The sequence below is a fragment of the Cavia porcellus genome, unplaced genomic scaffold (genome assembly GCF_034190915.1).
Source record: "Cavia porcellus strain 051 isolate PalLab524CR breed Dunkin Hartley unplaced genomic scaffold, mCavPor4.1 scaffold_5, whole genome shotgun sequence".
In the NCBI taxonomy this organism is placed as follows: domain Eukaryota; kingdom Metazoa; phylum Chordata; class Mammalia; order Rodentia; family Caviidae; genus Cavia; species Cavia porcellus.
Window position 1 is genome coordinate 19,991,699 of NW_026947488.1, and position 19,725 is coordinate 20,011,423.

The 19,725-nt window shown below is 40.0% G+C and overlaps 1 protein-coding gene and 1 long non-coding RNA gene across 6 annotated transcripts in view; one reads left to right on the top strand and one right to left on the bottom strand.

The window, feature by feature from the left end:
• Positions 1–1,543: 1,543 nt before the first annotated feature.
• LOC111756169 (uncharacterized) lies at positions 1,544–2,676 on the bottom strand. Of its 2 annotated transcripts, none has more exons than XR_010047373.1 (2): positions 2,548–2,676; positions 1,544–2,273 (listed from the first exon to the last, which is right to left on the bottom strand). It is a non-coding gene; the product is annotated as an uncharacterized LOC111756169 (long non-coding RNA). The 2 variants fall into 2 exon arrangements; XR_002790642.2 differs by lacking the exon at positions 2,548–2,676 and adding an exon at positions 2,394–2,485.
• A 103-nt stretch (positions 2,677–2,779) lies between these two features.
• Positions 2,780–19,725, top strand: part of Chd6 (chromodomain helicase DNA binding protein 6) — a 219,773-nt gene continuing 202,827 nt past the window's right edge. For all 4 annotated transcript variants that reach the window (XM_003467660.5, XM_013150333.3, XM_013150332.3 and 1 more), the window contains exon 1: positions 2,780–2,886. The gene's annotated coding sequence lies outside the window, so the exon portion shown is untranslated. The remainder of the gene's footprint in view (positions 2,887–19,725) is intronic.

The window sequence follows — 19,725 nt, forward strand, 5'->3', positions numbered from 1 at the left end:
AGCTTTTCTTGTTTCACCAGCTGCTTTGGCATCCAGCTCTGTGGACTCCATTTAATCTCACACAGTCGCGTCTGACAGCACTCTGCCTCGTGGCCCTGACATGCGCCTCTCGATAGGGTTCATCCTGGCACTGTTTTGAAGCCCACTTGGCATCTAGGTATGAACAAATTATATGAATCTTTAGCCAATGAGCAACAAGGTAGTGGATAAATTTCCTTCCCTTTCTCCTCCCCTACAAACAACACTGAGGCTCATTTTACATGGCTTCTCCATTCTAAGTAGAAGCAATTAACCACACCTAGGAGAGGTGAGATTAATAACTATCCTGGTAATTAGCTTTCTTCCCTACTTGACACTTTTGCCTCACTCTTACAGTACCGAATCAGGCTCTGATTTTGACAACCCTAAAACTAGCAAAAAGCAGCTTAGCTGTCTCTGTTCTTCCCTGCACATAACACACCCTGTGCTTGGTCCTTGCTGACTGCTGCTTAAGTGCTTTAAGAGTCAAATTCCACTTAACCCTTTCAGTTCTGCAGACTTACTCTTTCAGCGTCAAGCTTATGGCTTCTCCTGCCTTTAGCCTCAGACCCTTCCTTTGTCCTTCTCAGCTGCACATCAATCAGGGACTCCTATTGATTCTTTGATGACCTAACAGTGTGTCTCTGTGTTTAACTTTTCTTGTGCTGCTGACTTTTCTCAATGTTTAAGAACAGCAATTACTGACAATTCTCCCTCCTGCACCTCTCCAAGCTGTCTTGTTTCTCCACACACTGTTCACTCTGGCTAGAGTCCCATTTCTTCCTCAACTCATTGACTAGATCTGCTCGCAGGCCCATTCCAGGTCTGAACCTGTTTAGCACTTTGAGAGCTCTGGAACCCTTGATTCTGGCACTTGGGCTGAGAAGGTTGTAACGATAACTACCTGGTCCTGCATCCACTTCTGCTGGCTGCATCAAGAGCTGGCTGGTAAGCTGTCCCTGTTGGGCATCAAGGGTGGGGGGACAAGAAGTTCTCAGTGTATTCACTCAACAGTTCCACAGGATTGGAGGTCCCTAGTGTTGATGTATAAATCTCCAGCTTGTCCCCAACTAGACTGTAAGTTCTTTAAGGATAAGAATGTTGTCTACCTTGCTTAATACTGTACTGTACTCATGTATCTAAAACAATGCCTGGAACACAAGTGGTGCTTAATAAATGTTTTCTTAAGGAAGAAAGAAAAAGAGGAGGAAGGAAAGATTGTGAGACATCTATCTTGGTCAGCGTCGAGTCACATGAAAGAAAAGAGTGTAGGGGAGTCCAATGGATTGGAAGGGGCTGCTACCCCTGTATTTTCAACTGTACAAATCTCTGCTGTCTGCCAAAAAATTAAGAAGACTTGCACAGAAGTCAGGGCCCCAAGCTGAGAGCCACAGGAAAACTAGGATTTGAAAGAAGCTAAAAATAATCTCTGGGGGGTGCAGTCTGGCTCTGTCAAATTATAGTTACACTTGACACACTCAAGCCACACACTCACCTTAACAGATTGCTCTTGGATTCATTAAACTTGGATCATTCCTGTTTTAATTAAAGTAAAATGAGACTCTAGTCCAAATCCAACCAGTTTCTCAGTGAGTATTGAAGAAGGACCCACGATAGGGCAGACAGGGGGTGAGGACAGAGGTAATCGTTAATTCTGAGTGGGAGGGGTAGTTATGAGATGCTGCGAGGAGAATTCAGCCATGCAGGGCAGACTCTCTATCCTTCCCTTCCTAATTGCTCCTTTCCATGACTGAACTAATTTCCTTCCTCCTTCCATTTATTTTCTGTGTGGCACTTATCACTAGCTGCCTTTTGTATTTATTTATTGTTTTTCTTTCACTTATTCTTTAAGAACAAGGGCTTTGTCCTATTGACTGCTGTATCCTCTGTCTTGGATCAATGTCTGGTATTTAGTGGGCACATAAAAATTAGCTGCTAACGAACGAATTAGGGAATACAATTAGTTGAATCTCTGCCATATGCTCGGCTCTGTCCTTGAGGATGCTACAAGGGTGTTGTCAGAGATAGGCCTGAAAATAAATATACCATGGCTCAATATCTAATTTTACGGAGGTATAGCCAAGGTGCTGCAGGATCCCCGGGGCTGGACAAGTTCCGCGGTGTGCAGGGTCTTGGAGCAGAAGCCAGGGATCCTGACAGCAGCAGGAGGTGTGACTGGAGACAGACGCCGCGGCTCACGTCTCTTCGCTTGGCCTCTCAGCATCGTTTCCGGACGTGCGGGAGCTTTGCCTCTCCTAGCAAATATCAGCGCGTCCTCAGCCCCCGCATAACCCCTCTGTCTTGGGATTCCGGTCACATCATCTCCCACCCCTGAACAAACCAGCCCCGGGTCTCCCAGATTGCTACCCTGCTACCTGCGAGACCTCCACCTGCAGGCCGAACCGCTGCCTCCGCCCCTACCAGCGCAGCCCAGGTCCCCGCCCCCTGGTGCGGTCTGCGGTGTCCCAGGCCCTGCCCCGCCCCCTCCGCCCCGGGGACCCCGGCCCCGCCCCGCCCCCCTGGCTCTACCTCTCTGTCCCCGGGGGCGGGGCCGCGCACAGCGGCGTCTCTGACTGGAGGGGGGCGGGGCGGCCCCTTGTGAGCCAATCAGTGCAGCGATCACATCCATGCAAATACGAGCACAATGGAGCGAGCCCATCACTCGCCTCTGCAAGCAAGCTTGAAATGGGTTTTTGCCTGAGCGGCAGCGAGACTAACCAATGATTTTGTGTTTGGGGCCTGCACGACCCAATAGCGAGGCGGAAAAGGTGGGTCTTAGGTGGGTTAGGGTGTCCTTGCAGGGTGTCTGAGCTAAACTTCACCAAATAATAGCTGTTTGTATTTTGGCTGCTGCAGGAGCCATTTTAGGTAAGTTCTTCTCTTAACTTTTTATTTTCCTCCCGGGCCTCGGCCGACCAGCCTTGTCAGCTGGCCTTCGGCCCCGCCCCGCCGGTCGGGCTGGGGTGCCCCTATGAATGGAGCTGGGATGAGGGGCTGCGGCGGCGCCGCGGCCCAGCCTGGCCGGGGTCCGAGCGGGGCCGGCGGACGAGCGGCCTGGCAGAGGGCAGGCAGTAGCCTGAGGCCTGAGGCAAGGGGCCGGCCTCCGCTGCGTCCTGCTCCTTCTGGAGCTTTGGCTGCTCAGACCGGGCAGCTGTCCTTGGAGTGCGCGCTGCGGGCCGTGCTCAGGGCGGGGGTCCACCGGACCCGGTCACGGGCCTTGCGGCGGGGCGGGGCGTGCGCAGGTCCCCCCGGGGCGGGCACCGTAGAACCCCCGAGGCCAGCGGCGTCTGGGAAGGGTGGGGTGACCGCTGTCCCCAATACCGTCCCCGCGGCCGCCCCCGCGGAGAAGTTGCTCCTTTCGCGTCCTGCGTCTGTTTGCAGGGGTGGAGGAGGGTGGGCTGGTGCCAGGTTGCTGCTCCGGGAGGGGCGAGGGCCCCTAGTGCGTCCTCAGTTGGCGCACCTCCTCTACCTCCTTCTTACGCACTAGCGAGCGCTCGGCCCGAAAATTGGAACCCTAAGGGGTCTAGCAGTCCCGCTGCCAAGTTTTGTGCACTGTTAGATTGTATGTTTAAGCTTGGAAATAAAAAGGGAAAAAAAAGAATTCGTGCCTTTCGGGGTAAATTTCCAGGGACATGCCTCCTAGCTATGCAGAGGGTTGGCAGCTTATTGGTTTTTAAAAAGATGTTATTAGGAAATCCCCGCACTAGTGAGATAATTGAAATTTGAGTTTGTTTGCAGCTTCAGTTTTATTTGATCCAATTAAAAATGCATAAGCAGGCACTTTGTGTACATAGAGTATTCCTAGTTTCAGTTATGACTAATATGACTGTGGTTTCACTAGTGTGGTATCTAATAAGGCAGTGTAATTCAATTTTGAGCGTGTAGACCTGTGTTCTCCAAATTAGGGTTTATGGACCATTAGTAATTTGGCCAAGGTTTCTAGTAGTGAATCTTTGGCCTCTTTGAGTGTCTTGTCTTTGGAGCGGTGTGTGCTGTATTTCTCACTCCTTAAAAACTGTTCATTTTTTCTGTGACAGATCTAGAGAAAAAAACCATGTTCAGTATTTGAAGTTTTCAGAGTGTCAAGAATATTTTGTCTAGGATTTCATTATTTCCCAAATGGTACATAAGAATGCCAACCTAGGCTGGAGGTTTAGCTCAGCGGCATAAGCGCCTGCCTTGAAAGCAGGCAGTCGTGAGTTCAATCCCCCCAGTACCGATAAAAAGGAAAAAGACAAAAAAAAAAAAAAAAAAAAAAAAAAAGGAAATTTAAAGAATGCCAACCTGTTAGTCTCCAAATTTCGACATATTTCTGGGGACCCACTCGTGGCCTTTGGAAAAGTTGGGACAGAGACCACACTGTCTCCATTCTACGGTAATTCATTTGGGGTTTTGTCCCAGTGATGGTGCATGGCACAATAATTCAACTGGAAGGTAAATTAGAAGGTCATGTTGGCAACCAGAGAGGTGGGGATTGTGGAGAGAAAGAGAGAAATTTGAGATTTTGTGAACTTTTTGGTTCTCAGGCAACAGAAAAGTTTGAGATGGGTGTATGATAAAATGATTAGGCATGAACTGTGGTAACACTGGTTATGCCAAACACAGCAGGTGGTTTCATCTAAGCAATACATCACTTTATCTGAAGGCCTGGGAAAATGGAGAGTGGCAAGATTATTAGTTTCAGAGTTCTTTCTGTCCCAAATTATTAATTTTGGAGTTCTTTATGTCCCAGGGCAGATTTTATGGGTAAGTTATGGTTCTTTTTGTATTTAGCAGCTTTCTTGGTGAATGTTCTGTTAAAACTAACCTGTACACATTTTTCCCCTCCCATTTTGTTAGTTTTGAAATATACCTGAAGTAACCAGACTTGGACGCTGTTATTGGTGCCCATGGGCAAAGTAGGTCTCTTGTGAAATTATTGTTGTGTTCAGTGTGATGTTACAGTCTCCGTAGAATCATGGTTTTTATTCTGTAGTTACTTCTGTGCTTTACACACTTAGCTTTTCTGCTAAAGCATCACAAATTCTTTTAATATGGTCATTTTCGTCCCCCAACTTTCAAATTTTCTGTATCTGCAGTTATTTTTATTATTACTTATTAGTATAGTTAGCACTTCTCTGCACCCATGAGTACTGTATATTATTTCAGGCAAAACCATATAAGAATTTGAAAGACCAGTGAGAAATGAAGTGGGAGTTAATCCTGCTCCTTTTCTTTGGCAGTTAACATTGTTGATTTTTTGTTTTGTTTTTTGATTACTTTTCTTATAACTGTCAAATACCAAAGACAATCTGAAGCAGAATTGTATGTTTTTTAGGAACCACATCAGTATTGCAGGAAGCTTATTAGAAACAATAAGCTCTCCGACTTCTATGTCTTGAAATTCTCTTTGGTTTGTAGATGTATGAAATAAATTTTTGGTTTTCATGGAAGGATAGTTTAGTCCCAAGCAGAGTTTGTGGTTATGTGTTCCTGGTGTTAAACCAAGAGGTTCCATTAAACTCATTTCATTCTCCCTATGAGTACTTTAAATTTTCAAATTTCATAGACTTTGTATTGCAGTGGCCAGATGTGTCACACGTGAACATCTGTTTACGTGTTCTGAACACCCTTGAACAGATTTTAGAATTCAGAGACTCTACCAGCAAAAGTGCACTTAGATACTGGGCTGTGACAGTGTCCAAGTCAACTGAAGAAGCTATCACTCTCCTTTCCCCGCTGCTCTGCTATAGCAAGTAGTTTTGTTTTTAATAAATATGTAGTGGGTCACCTATACTTCCATCTCTTGAAAAAGCTGTAGTTTAATTGAAGTGAAAAGTTGCAGTGAATTCCATGGCACTGCCTAATTCTCTTAAACTAGGTTGTTAAAAACTCTTTGACAGACATAGAATCATAACTAGGGGTTAGATATTTGTTCCCTAGAGAACATTTTTGTTTGCAGTGAAATGTGACATAATTGTGAGAAAAGCAAAAAAGAACTAGAATTGATTGAATAGTTGGTGGTGGGTTCAGCACTCAGCGAGGTATTGGAGCTACATAGATGAAAAAGTATCCCTGCTTTGATAGCCACTTCATGAAGCTAGACTGCAGCTCAGAAAAATGAGACCATAAAAATACTAAATGATAGAGCCTGAGTTAGAACCCAACTCATCTGGATGTCAAGTATATATTCTTTTCACCAGCCACTTTCTTTCCAGAGATTCCTTTAAAAACTCAAGTATGCTTATGTGTTTTGGTAGGCTGGTCCTAAGTTAATACATTTTTCTTAAGTTCTTTTATATATACATCCATTTCAAGAATTTGTCAACTAAATAGGGGTAGAGAAGGATGCTTTCCCCCATTTTCCTCTGGAGTACCCTTAGGGTTCAGGCGAAGCTTGACAGTTAATAACCATGTAGTGTAGAGAGAGAATGCAGTCACTTTTTTCTTGCCAAAATGTTCTTTCACATTGTGGAGGCGTTGATACCCTCATGAAAAACTCTGTTATTTCCATAAAAGTCCTGAAGGTAGTAAAATGAAGTTATTTTAAAATATCTATCCATGTTCCTATTTCTGAACAAAATCATTTGCATAAAAATTCCAGAGGAAGATGTTTATTTTTGCTGTAGTACCTGTAATTATTGGTTTAGTCCATTTTAGTGATTCTAAATGTCTACTTTAACTCTTTATATTTTTTGCATCATTGTTCTATTCTGGGACCTTGAGAATCTGATGTTATACATGATATAACTTAAATAGTTTATATTTTGAAAAATCAAGTTTTATTTTTTAATTGATGTTTTTTCTTTTGAGTCATAAGGAAGGACGTGTTATTTTAGCAAGGAATAAACCCTGCTTTTTCAACAGACTTCTATGATGCTTTTATCAGGAGAACTTAACATACTAAGACAGTATTTGAAAATTTCAGGAAAACTAGGAAGTAGGACTTTTTAACCATAGATACTAATCCAAACATACATAGAAAGTGATACTTGAATTTGAATTTTCTAAACAAGTGACGGTAGATTTCCATTTTTCTGTCCCTAAGATTCTGTAGAGAATGTTCACTAATATAATCTTGTGAATCAAATATGTAATTAAAATTTTAATACTTTGGATTTGGGGAATCTATATATTGTTTTAAATTCCATGATTGTTTTATATAAAAAGGCAGGCTCCAGGTCAAAAGGAGGTGTAATTATTACAAGTTTAAGGCTGCTTGGGCTACTTGAGAATACCAGGCCTGCCTGGACTATTAGCAAGACTTTGTTTCAAAAAAAAAAAAAAAAAAAGATGTAATCAATGTGGTAACATTGATCATTAGTTCCTATCTAGTTATTTAGTTAGGTTCAGGCTTCTAAAAAATTCTGGGACTCATGGATCCCCAGGGAGTCCTTTGGCTGGTCTGTGAGTGCTACAAATTGTATAGCAAATTTTGTTCTGTGTTTTTATAGAATGAGAATCCACTGTTTTTTGTGATTTTTTTTCCCCTCCCCAAACCATTACCCTATCAACATCCCTTTGTACTAACATACAATAAAAACAACAAAATTGAGAATCATTGATTTAGATCACTCCAAAACAATTTTTATAGGAGTATTTGCCCTTTAGCAAGTCCTGCAGTTTCAGCCTCATAGAGGGTCTACCTGATCTTGGGGAAGTACTTGTCTGCATCCCTCTAAGCAGTGTCTGGCAATTCCCTGGGTCATCTCTGGAATTCTTCCTCTATACGGTCTGCTGGAAACTTGCAAGCTCTTGTTGCCTCTGAGAGATAAAAGGATGGAGTGAGGAATATGGGGAAAATTGCAAGACAAACTTTAGAGGTCCTGGGCCTCTCAATTCAGCCATCTGCCTCTGCAGATGGGTTGAAGGGGTGGCTATGGCAAAAGCTTGTGACATTTTCTTGCTTTTAATACTTATTATGTTGTTATTTTATTCGATAGTTAGGAATGTTTTCTTATTTCAAAGAGGAATAATTTTACAAAATCTCCTCAATTTATATTTCAGTGACTTTAATGAAATTCTAGAGCAACCAGAAATATTAATAGCAGGTCAAGAAGGGAGTTGACTTGAAGTCATTCTGGAGGTTTTCTTATAGAAAGTTGTTTATTGGGCCAGGCCAGAGATTGTGTACAAAAATCAGTTTGTTTGGGTTGTGTACAAAAATCAGTTTGTTTGGGTTGATATTTAGATTGGGAAAATACTTTAGCATCAGGCAGTTTGATGGAGTAGACTGACTCCTCTAAGGAAACTCTAGTTTCTTAAGAAAAAGCACCAGTATTCTCAGAAATCTTCTGAAGGATTAGGTCTGGTAAGCTAGGTTCATATCCTAGATAGAGACTGTATTATTGCTTGTTGTGTATTTTGGCTCAATTCTTTTAAGTTTTAGAAGTATAAATTCAACTGTGGGTTCAAATCAATAGATAAACCACAATCATTTTTGATCATGTGACAGAATCACATAAATGATGACACCATTAGATCAGTTCTTAAGCATACTTGGTACAGGGTCATTTTCAGGGAATCAAAGTGTCATTTTAATAGAATTAACACTTTCGATTTTAGTAAAAGTACATTGTGAAAATGATGAATGATATAAATGAGAAACTTTAGAGAAATTATAAAAATGTAAACTAAGACTTTCCAGATACCTGTAGGTTACTCAAAGTAGTCCACAGATTAAAGGTTTGTGGGACCATTTCATGTCTATAACATGGCATTTACAGAACTTGTGAAAAAGTATGCAGATGTTTTTAGAGCAGTTTGTTTAAAAAGGAAAAGAATTGTCTTTTGACTCTAATAATAAAAGTACTATTTTTTCTAGTAATCCATTTATCTGTTATTTTATAAAAGTATCAGCTTATGATGTATGGGGAAAGAATAAAAACAAAAAGTAGTTCTTTACCACAGAGAATTCTATTCAAAATGATGGGCAACATTGTCATTACCTTGGAGCCTGTTACAAATGAAAAACTTACCTAAAATAGACTGCTGGGGTGAGGGCCAAGAAGTCTGAACCCCATGAGTGTGTTACTGAGTGATTGAACTCAGGGTGCTCTAACACTGAGCTGCCTTGTCAGCACCTACCCTTTCAGAAATTTGAACTTGAGGCAGAGTGTCACTAAGTTTCCCAGCTGGGACTTGAATTTGTGCTCCTCCAGCCTCACCTTCCCAAAGTGATGGGATTATAGTGGTGTTACTGTGCCTGGCACAGTGTTTTGTTGGTCAGAGACAAAGTTTCCACTGTGTAGTTCAGTCTGGTCTTGAACTCACCATGTAGCACAGTCTGGCCTCAAATTCACAGGATCCTCCTGCCTGGGGCTGAGGTTATAGATGTGCACCATTGTAACCATTCAGTCTGTGTTCTACCAAGCTGGCCTGATGATTTTTGTGCGCTCTGACTTTGAGAAACATTGTTCCCATCAGCTCTGCCCTGTAGAACTTTCTGCTATAATGGAAATGTCCTAAATCTGCCTGGGAGCTAATGACCACATGTAGCTTTTGAGCCCTAAAAAGTGGCTAGTGTGACTGAAAGAATTTTATATTTTATTTAATGTTAGTTAACTTAAATATTCATGACTGTGCTTGGCTTTTGCCACTGGTATTGAACTAGCACTGCTCTAAACCCTTCACCTCCAAGGGTATTTTTTTTTTTCTCCAGCTAGAAAGGAAAATATGATTTATGGGACAGGACTGTCGTTTAGCCTAAAATGAGGCTAAGCAAGTCATATAATTAAACTTGACACTATATACCCATTTATATTTACCTGTTTATTTTTATCTGAGTGTTGATTTGAATGTTCAGAAAATAGTAGGCTCACAAAATAAGTTTGAATGTGTCTTGTAGTGCTTTACAAACAAGTTGGCTAGCTGTGCCAGCAAGGCCTTAGGACTGCATATCTATGACCAATATGCATGATGTCATTTAGCATGATTTTTGAAGCTCATTCTTACTGTGACTTAAGAAGGCAATTTTCAAGTACAATTCTATAGTTGTCCAGTTCTGGATAGAAAAAAAATGCTTCTTATAGGATTCTCATTACTTTAGGTAGCAAAGATTTTTACTGTAAATTATCTCAGGCATCCTGTATCTTTCAGCTAACTTAAAGGGTGGTTTACATCTTCAGTTTACAGAAAGAAATACTTGTATGCTTATGATATGACTGAGGCTCCTTGCTGAGTCTTTTCCTCTTACTTCTACCAATATATTTAAAAATTGGTTTGCTCAATGAAAGGATTTCGTTTGCTCATTCAAGTTACATATAGTTTTCTTTCTCCCTTCCCCATCTGCCTGTACTTCAAATATTAAACTCCTGAATATCAAGGATAGCATTGATTCTAGTATATTGATCAATATCCATTGCTAAGTTGGAAATTATGATTGACAAGTAGATAGAGATTTGACTATATAAATGAATGCAGACCCATATGTGGAATCACAGCTTTAAAAAATGTTATTTGGCTATAATAAAATGGGTCTAATCAAACAGCAATTTTATTAAATATATTTGCTAGTTTTTAGATTTTTAAGCAGGAAATTTTTGATTATTTAGGCGGTGAGTGACTCTTAAAGAAACAGTAAATGGGTCTCATGTGGTTTACAGGCTTAGAATGTTACAGTAAGATTTCTAAAAAGGTTGTTTTTAGAGCTGCCAGTGTAGCAGAACTTATAATGCAGTAGTGCCTGTTTGACGTGGTGTGAGTCAGTGCTGATCGTCATTGATTGGTGTTCACTACAAATCAGCACCGTTACCTCATTAATTTTGTTGAATGGATGGTCTTATATTCTGGGCCAAGAAAGTGAATGTGAGCAAAGGCTTCTGTTGAGCTGAAAATGACATGAGTATCACTAATTGGAAGGCTTCAAATTTTGTAGCATGATGCTTTAGACTTTTGTGTAACTATGTTTGAACTGTGCCATCTCTAGGCATGTTTTGGAATTCTTGCTTTGAGGTCTCAAAGAATTAGAAAACTGGTCATTGGAATTGAGATCTGGTAGTTTGACACATGCCAACCTTTAAAACTTCAAATTTATTCCTTTCAGTGCCACTGGTTTGCCAGTGATTTCATATGTCACATATAAATACTAGTTTTCTTATTTATTTGCAATAGTCATACACTGTGCACTGTTATCTGTTCCCAATATTTGCAACATTTCATGCTAGCCAGGGCTCTCTCCCTGGGTATTTTTGACTGTGTTGCCTGTTTACTCTTGAACTAAGCTTTGTTGATACCATTATTAGTGTGGTTGTGACAGTTGTTTTTAGTTGAAGATTTATGCACAACCAGTGGACATCACAACTCGATTCTCCCAAAATAAAGCTTCACGAGTGGAGAAGAGTAGAGATAGAGAAAGAGTAGAGCTTTGAAGACATATAGTTCAATCTTAACATCTTAGGGATAATGGAATGGGTCCTTGTCATGAAAATACTTTGTGGAGCTAATCTATAGCAAAGTTAGAGGGTTGTTGTCTTCTTTCCCAGTCTCCAAGGGTTAAGATCTTAAGAAGTCATATAGGAGAATATCCCGTAACAGTGAAGGGGGAAATCCAGGGTATAGTGGCACATGCTTGTAAGTTGGGAGGCTGAGATAGGAGGCTCACAAGTTCAAGGCTCAGACAACTTAGACCCTGTTTAAAAATTTTAAAAGGGCCTAAAATGTGACTTATTGTTCCCTAGGTCTAGTCCCCAAGTTACCTGTCCCTCCAGGGAGTGTCTGGAAGGAATTCTCTGAGATTTGGAATGAACCTATAAAAGGCTGCATACTATTTAAATGTTATTTAAAATAAAACAGTAAAGATATTATCAATGAAAATTTTACAAGGCTTAAATGAGTAAGAAGGAGTAGTATTATTTTGGTAACTGTTTTTTATAATGTCTTGATGTACTAGAAACATTTTGGCATACTCTTCTCATAGTGAAATGCTTTGGGCACTATTTTTGTAACTCTTGTTTACTATTCTTTGTTTAATAGAAACTTCTTGGCATATCTTTAATGTGTACTTGTACATTCATCTTTCTTTATTGTACATAATAAGCATAAGATTTTTTCACATCTGCGTATTCAGCCATTTAATTTTATGATGTAGGGTATTGCTGTAAGTCCCAGTCCCCTTAGTAATCATGCCAATAATAATAGCTATGAATTACTTAGTGCTTACCCTGTGCCAGGTATAGGGCTAGGCTCTTTCATGGTATGGTGCTTATCAGGACTTTGACCAATATTCTGCTTCTCTTTTTGTGAGTACATGGTAGGACTGCACTTCTCTATTACTGTGATGTTGAGCATGGTTGCATGACTTGCTTTGGATATTGAAATATAAGTGGGTGTGGTATATATCACTTCTAGGCAGATAGTTTTTCTTTTGAAAGAAATAACATTTGTTACATAGTATAGGAAAACGAATCTTTACTTTAAAGCACAGTTTTAAAAATGAAGTGTAGCTGCTGCTGAAGTGGGGGCAGCAGCTCTCTCCGTTAGTCAGCGCCATTCACAGACTTCAGAAGGAGAAAACCAGGCTTCACAAGGAGGTGATCCCCACCTGAAAACCAGCGCACGAGCCGCTGCCATAGTGGGGACAGCCAGACCCAAGCCTCTCTCCCTGAGTCAGCACCATTTGCGGACTGTGGAGGGAGAGAACCAGGCCTCACGAGGAGGTGATCCCAACCTGGAAACTATATCATTTTCGTTGTTTTTATTGCACTGGGTTTTACTCTCTTTTGTTTTGTTTGATTATGTTAAATCTGATGGCGTGAGCAGCTATTTAAAAGATAGCAAGATATATTATGGTAGCCATTTTGGATTCACTCTTGGCTTATTTTGAAGTTCTTTATTGCACTCATTGTTTTGTTTTTATTATTTCTATTCTGTTCTGTGCTGTTAGATTTTTACTGTGTCTGAGGGTATCTGCAGCTATTTTGAAAACAATAAAAGACATTATAGTAACTACTGTTGATTTCATAAGGTTTTGAAGTACTGTATCACTTATACTGGTTTATTTTGATTGGTTTTACTCTTTTTATCATCTTTGGTGAGGGGTACCAGGGATTGAACTCATGACTTCTCACTTGCCATGCAGGTGCTTATGCTGCTGAGCTAAATCCTTGGCTATACTCTTTGAAAGAAAAAAAGTGGTAAAAATGAAGTGTATCTTAAGTCACTTTCTCATTCCTGAGGCACAATACCTGACACCCAACAACTTAAAGGGGAAAAGTTTATTTTGGCTCGATTTTCATTCTATGTTTGCCAGGGTCTAAAATAAGAACAGGATGGTAGATGGGCATGGAGCAGGAAGAGGTGTTCAAGCCATGGTGACCTGAAAGCAGAGAGGAAAAGGAGGAGCCAGGACCAGAATACACCTTTCCAGTTCCAAAGGTGTCTCATAGCAGCTTTACCCTTCCCAATGTTGTACCACAAAAACCTCCATTTCTTTTTTTGTTACCTGCTTCTACTGCCTTTGGAATTCCTATTATGACATAGTTAGAATAGTTCCTTGCCTTAATTAAGTGTCTTTGCAGCTCCAAACAGGCCTCAGCTCCAAACAGTATATTCAGCTGCTGAACTCATCGATGGCTGACTGCACTGATGAGTATAGCACCCAGCGATCCAGTCTCTTTCCAAATACGTGAAGCTTTGCAGGGCACATTTTAGTTTTAACCATAGCAGAATTCTCCGTTAACACAGCATTAACTAAACGTCTTCTGGTAAATACTCATGGATTATTATGAATTCTCAGGAATAAGTACTCGTTAGCCTGTGTTTTCCAATGATGGAACTGAGGAATAAGAATTGACTTACTTACCCACAATTGCAGAACTAGTTTGATGTTTTTGAGTGCACCATTCCTAAGTGGTACAGTGTGCTGCCCTTCTCTATGCTCTGTTATCTTAGTACTCTCTGTTTGGTATAGAATATAGGCTGTTCCTGTGATGTCTTCATACCAAGGTTTATCTTTATCTTTCTGTTCTGACTTCTTACAAATGCTAGGAGCATTTGTAGAAACATTTGTGAGAAGGGATAGAAAGTTCCAAAGGTGTCTCACGGCAGCTTTACCCTTCCCCGTGTTGTACTACAAAAACGCTGTTCCTTTTTTTGTTACCTGTTTCTACTGCCTTTGAAATTCCTCCTATTATAACATAGTTAGATAGTTCCTTGCCTTAATTAAGTATCTTTGCATCTCTAATATTTTGAAGTTATTTCTTAGGTAACAGTTACCTTTATCAGTATGATGGCTGCGCAGCAATCATAAAGGCATTATCATATAAAGGGAGATAAGATACTCATAAATACCTGTGTACAGGTAATTGTGCTATTGTGGCCTATGAAGTGTCGTAGGACAAAGATAAAAGGTTGTTGAGAGCTCAGAAAAGGCGGAGATGGGAATCAGAAGGTATAGACAGGGCATTAAATGTAAGATAGAATTTGGATGTATGGAGACTGAGTGAAATAGGGAGGAACTCTCTAGGTCCAGAATACTGTATTCATCCATTCATCAGATATTTATAGAATATATATAAAGTTGGAGTGATGCAATAAACAAAACAAAACTCCTGTCCTCAGGGTGCTTATATTCTAGTGAATATTTGAATATACAGAATTTTAAAGAAAATTAAATTAAAACAACTTAATGAGGAAGAGAGTAAGTTTTAAATTTGTGCTGGCAGTGAGAAGACATCAGAGGTTTTAACACAAGGGAGTGGCACATTTCCACACTTGGGCAGTAAAGGTTGGTTTAGAACAAAGGTGCTCCAACTGCTGTATATTAGAATCATTTAAGAGTTTTATTTTTTTTAAATAGCAGTGCCCAGGTGGCACACAATCACGTCAGCTTCTCTGGAGGAGAAATCAGCTGTCGGGTTTTTTATAACTTCCTAGGAGACTCCAGTGTGTACCTAAGTTTAAGAACCACTAAGTTTACAGGGTGCTGCCGCACGATAATGAATTAGAGGGCTATCGCAGGGGCCTTAGGGTCAAGACAAGGAACATCACTAACCGTTTTTCTTTTTTATTTAACTTTTTGTATGCTTGACTTCAACAAAATTGGGGCCCTATAAACAAGGTCCATTCTTTGTTCTTTGAATTTCTTATAGAAATTTGTTCATGATAGATTCTTTGTTAAAATCTGTTTTCCTTTGTTCAAGTACTCATATTGGAATACTTAGGACATTTTAATTTAATTTACTTCTCTCTTACTTTATGTGCATCCTTTTTTAATATAACATACTTTTCAGTTCTAAACTTTTTTAAAAGTACATGTTCATAATACATAATACATTCATCTTGGGGAGTTGATAAACATACATATTGAATCTTAAGCCTCTCTGCCTTTTCCTTCTATCTCTTGATCCCCTTCTGATTGGCAAAAGATCTTTCTGTTCTTTTATTTTTCTCTTTAAATTGTTTATACATTGTGTTTCATATAAGAGAAACCATGTGATATTTAAGTTCCTCTGTCTTATTTATTTTACTGAGCATTATGGTCTCAAGATGGATCCATTTGCTACTAGTGACTCAAATTTATTCTTTATGGCTGAGTAGTAATCCATTGCTTTTATTATTAAATAAAATCTCCAAGGATAACTCTTGGCATTTGTGTAAAACCCAGTGATATATCCTGTTGGGCGTGGTAGGACACACCTGTAATCCCAGCATTTGGGAGGCTGAGGCAAGCAGATCACTGCAAGTTCGAGGCCAGCCTGGGCTACAGAGTCTGTTCACAACCAGCCTGAACTGCATAGTGAAACCCTATCTCAAAAAAACAAAACAACAACAACAACAAACCCTATAATATGTTCTTTAAATAAAGGATTAATTCACCCTTTAAAATAATTCAAATAAAGCATCAAACAACATGTAGAAGATAGACCTTACAAATAACATCTAAATTCAGTTAAGTTAGTAATTTAGGAATTTACCAATGTGATATAAAAGCTGACTGTACACTTGAAATAATCTGTCTTTGCTAAATAGAGGGGTGTGTGTGTGTGTGTGTGTGTAAATGGAGGTAGTATTTACAAAATGCTGTGAAACACTTTTAATCAATTCTTCATTTTCCATCCCAATAGAAAGGAGTTGGAGCATGAGAAATTTAAAAAATGCTTTTTTTCTATTTGAAAACATTTATCCTCTTCCTTTTAGTATCTTGAAAAATCAGATGTACAGAATAACACAGTAAACACCTGTCTCCTCATATACTTAGATTCACCAGTCTTAACATTTTGCTGTATTTTGTTTTTAACTGTCTCTAAGTTGCGGACTTTGTTCTTGCTATACCATTCAAGTACCTTCTTGTTACTCGAAGACATTGCGACACATCCTTAAGGGCTTTCACACATTTATTTTGCATGTCTACAATATAATTAATCACTCAAGAAACCTGACATAAAACCAATATACAGTCCATGTTTAAATTTTTCCTATATATTTGTAATGGATAGCCTCTTTTAGGATCCCGGCAGGTACCCTGTATTGTATCACATAACATGTGTTCTTACCTTTCAGTATTGATTAGTTGATCTAGCAGTCACAGGATTTCAGATACAGAAATGAAAACACCATATGGGAAATGGTGTGACGTGGGTTCTGGGTCCTCATTTTTTGCTTGCTTGCTTGCTTGCTCCATTGCAAGCTGGCGATCAGCCCTGGAAGACATATGCAAAATTCTCAAGCAGAAGTTAGCACTAGTGTACACCTAGTTTAAGAAAATGTGATGGTATTAATGAGACTTGGGAAAAGATTTTCATAGCTGCTCTTAAGGCATATGAAATTTTAAGAATTAAGAATGTTCTGCTATTTCTTAAGGACCATGAGTTATTATGGTGAGCCTTTATATAGTTTGTGGGATTTTATTTTATTTCTTTTATTTCATTTTTAATTGTAAAGACCTTTGCATTTCCCCCTTCAAATATTCCCAAGGGTCATGTCCTTTTGGTCCTTTGCCCTTATAGCTTCATACCTTCTTCTTGGGCAGACTTTCCTTTTTACCGTTTCAATTCTTGATGACCCTACAATCTATATTTCCATCCCTGTCCTCTCCTGTGTTCCAAACCTTCATCTTGAGCCACATAGTCAGGTGTTCTACCCACATGTAAAAGTGAACATAGCATCTTTTCATGTAAACGTGAGTACTGGTTGGATTATCAGTGATGGTAGGGGTTAATTGTATCAAGTTGATTGACCTGGGAGTTGCTGAGGGGATTAGACAAGCACATTTCTGGGGGTGTCTGTATGAGTCCGTGGGGTGTAACTTTGGATACTGTGTCTGGTGCCTTGTCCCTTCCTCTCTGGTACTGTTTGCACACTCTGCTTCTTGGCCATCATTTTTTGTCTGCCACACTCTTTTTTGCCTTGGAGCCAGCTGAGCATGACCTGAATTCTGTGAAACTATAAGTCAAATTAGGTTAGCTCCTTTGAATTATGAGTATCAGGTATTGTGTGTTAGTGATAGGAAAAGTAACTGATACAGTGTGTATACTTAATTCAAGGATTTGAATACTTAGTGTTTACTTGTATTATTTTGTAATACCTTATAATTCCTATTGTCTAGGCTTTTAAAAATAGTTTTGTTGAAATCTACCATAAAATTCTGTTTTATTCTGTACATTTTTAATTTGAAAAGAAATTCTGGTCATGACCTACTGATTTGCAGAAACCCACAGAAGAGCAGCATAACTGGTGTGGAGACTTACCTGCTAGAGACGGGAGGGTAAGACAGGTCTTAACTTTGAGTACTGTGCTCACTACAGTCGTTGGACGGTGTTTAATAATTGTATTTAAACTTGGGGAGACTATCAGTTTCACTCTTCACTGTGGGCTAGAGGGCTGGGGAGCTTACGACAGAGGAGAGCTGCAGGAAGCCTTTTAAGCCTGTGGGTATAATTCATCTTGGAGAGCCTGCTTCACAGGAATTGAAAGGGGTACCTCCGTTCTGTGATTTGTGGTGCCAGCATCATCCCTCTTCCCTAAAAAAAGCAAGAGAAAAGATTGAGGAGGGGTTGAAAGGAGGAAAGATTGATCTCACAGCAGAGAGTAGAGCTTGGAATTCTTCAGTTTCTCGTTGTTTAACTTATGTCAACTGTAGGAATATTTGAGAAAGTACTGGGGGACCTGTATATTTGATCAGTTTGGTGTCGTTAGTCTGTTGACAAGATAGAAGGCACCAAGGAAATGAAACAGGAAACTATTAAGTTTTCACCAGGAGGATGGAAGATAAGAGGGCCCAAAGAGAGCAAAAAAGCCTATGGTGGAGAGACCCAGGGATTGTGTTGGGAAGGATAGGAATATGATAGAACCAAGTAAAACTAAGGCACCCGTGTCCCATCCGAGGACCACAAGATAATGAGATCAAATACTTAATCGAGTACTTGATTTGCCCAGCTCTAAGCATTTTATATTTGAATCTCATTGAATCCCTTGACGCCACATGAGGTTTTAGGTTCTGTTATCATTCCCTTTTTACAGAGGAGGAACTGAGACCCAGGTAAAGTAGCTTGTTCATGGTGACGTGGTTCCTAGTTCTCACACATGTTCGCGCAGGGTGCTGTTGGCCCTGGGGTATGGTGCAGCTTGACGTAAGCCGTACGTAGGTGCACCGGCTGTGACGGCCTCTGAGTAACTCTTGCTGTTCTTTCTCATATCATTTCCCACAAATCGTGAACAGGTAAGATTTATTAGAGTCGTATATAGGGCTTTACAGTGGGACCCTGATTCCAGGATGCCATCTTCATATCAAACAGGTGCATTTCAGCCAGTGTGCCACTGTGGTCCTGCTCTGTAAATACACCCCTCTTTCTGGCTGAAGCTGCAGGGAGCCCAGTAGTCTTATTGGTATCCAGGACTATACATCTTTCAATATGTCTCCATGTAAATCATACCTGTTCAGTTCTAGATCTCTCTGCCTCTCTTTCTGTGGTCTCACATCACCTCTTGGCAGGTCCTCATATGCTAGGGACCAGGTTGTTCCAGAACACTTGCATTGAAGTGAGTGAACACGTTGCTTCTAAGATCATGACTAAGTTATTTAGTCTCTAGATTGGTGCTCTGAGGTTTCGAGAGGTAGGTAGGTAATCCCAAAACTGAAAGCAACAGTCCTAGAGGATATTTAACATTTTTTTCCACTCCTTCTTGAGTACAACAGTTCCTTATCTGGGAAATAATTGGGAATCTCTAGAGTTGCATCATTGAGCATGTCCAGGGGTAGTCCTGTTTCAAGACAGTTTGGTAGATATTTGTATGCATTTTTAAGAGCCCTGCCATGCTTGGTACTGTGGTGATAAATGTGAACACGGGGAAAATAGATACTTTAAGAGAGAAAATAAATATTTAAATTGCAGTGAAAGAACCACTAGAACATTAAAAGAAACATAGAGGAGGGTGAAGAGGTTAGGAAGAACTCCCCAGAAGAATTAACATCTAAATGGGGTTTTGAAGGGTGCATTGGAGTTTGCCAGGCAGGTAGATAGCCACAGGAAAATGAAATGAAAATTTCCAGAAAGATGGAGAGAAGCTTTCTTCTGATGTTATTACTCTTTTTTTTTTTTTTTTCCTTTTGAGACACTAGAGATTGAAGCCAGGACCTTCACATTGAACTACATCCCAGACTCCTTTAATTTTTTTTTTTTTTTTTTTTTAACTTTTGAAATAAGGTCTTACTAAGTTGCTAAGATTGTGATCCTCTTGCCTCAGCCTCCCTCAGGTGCTGGGGTTACAGACATGTGCCACCACATTCAA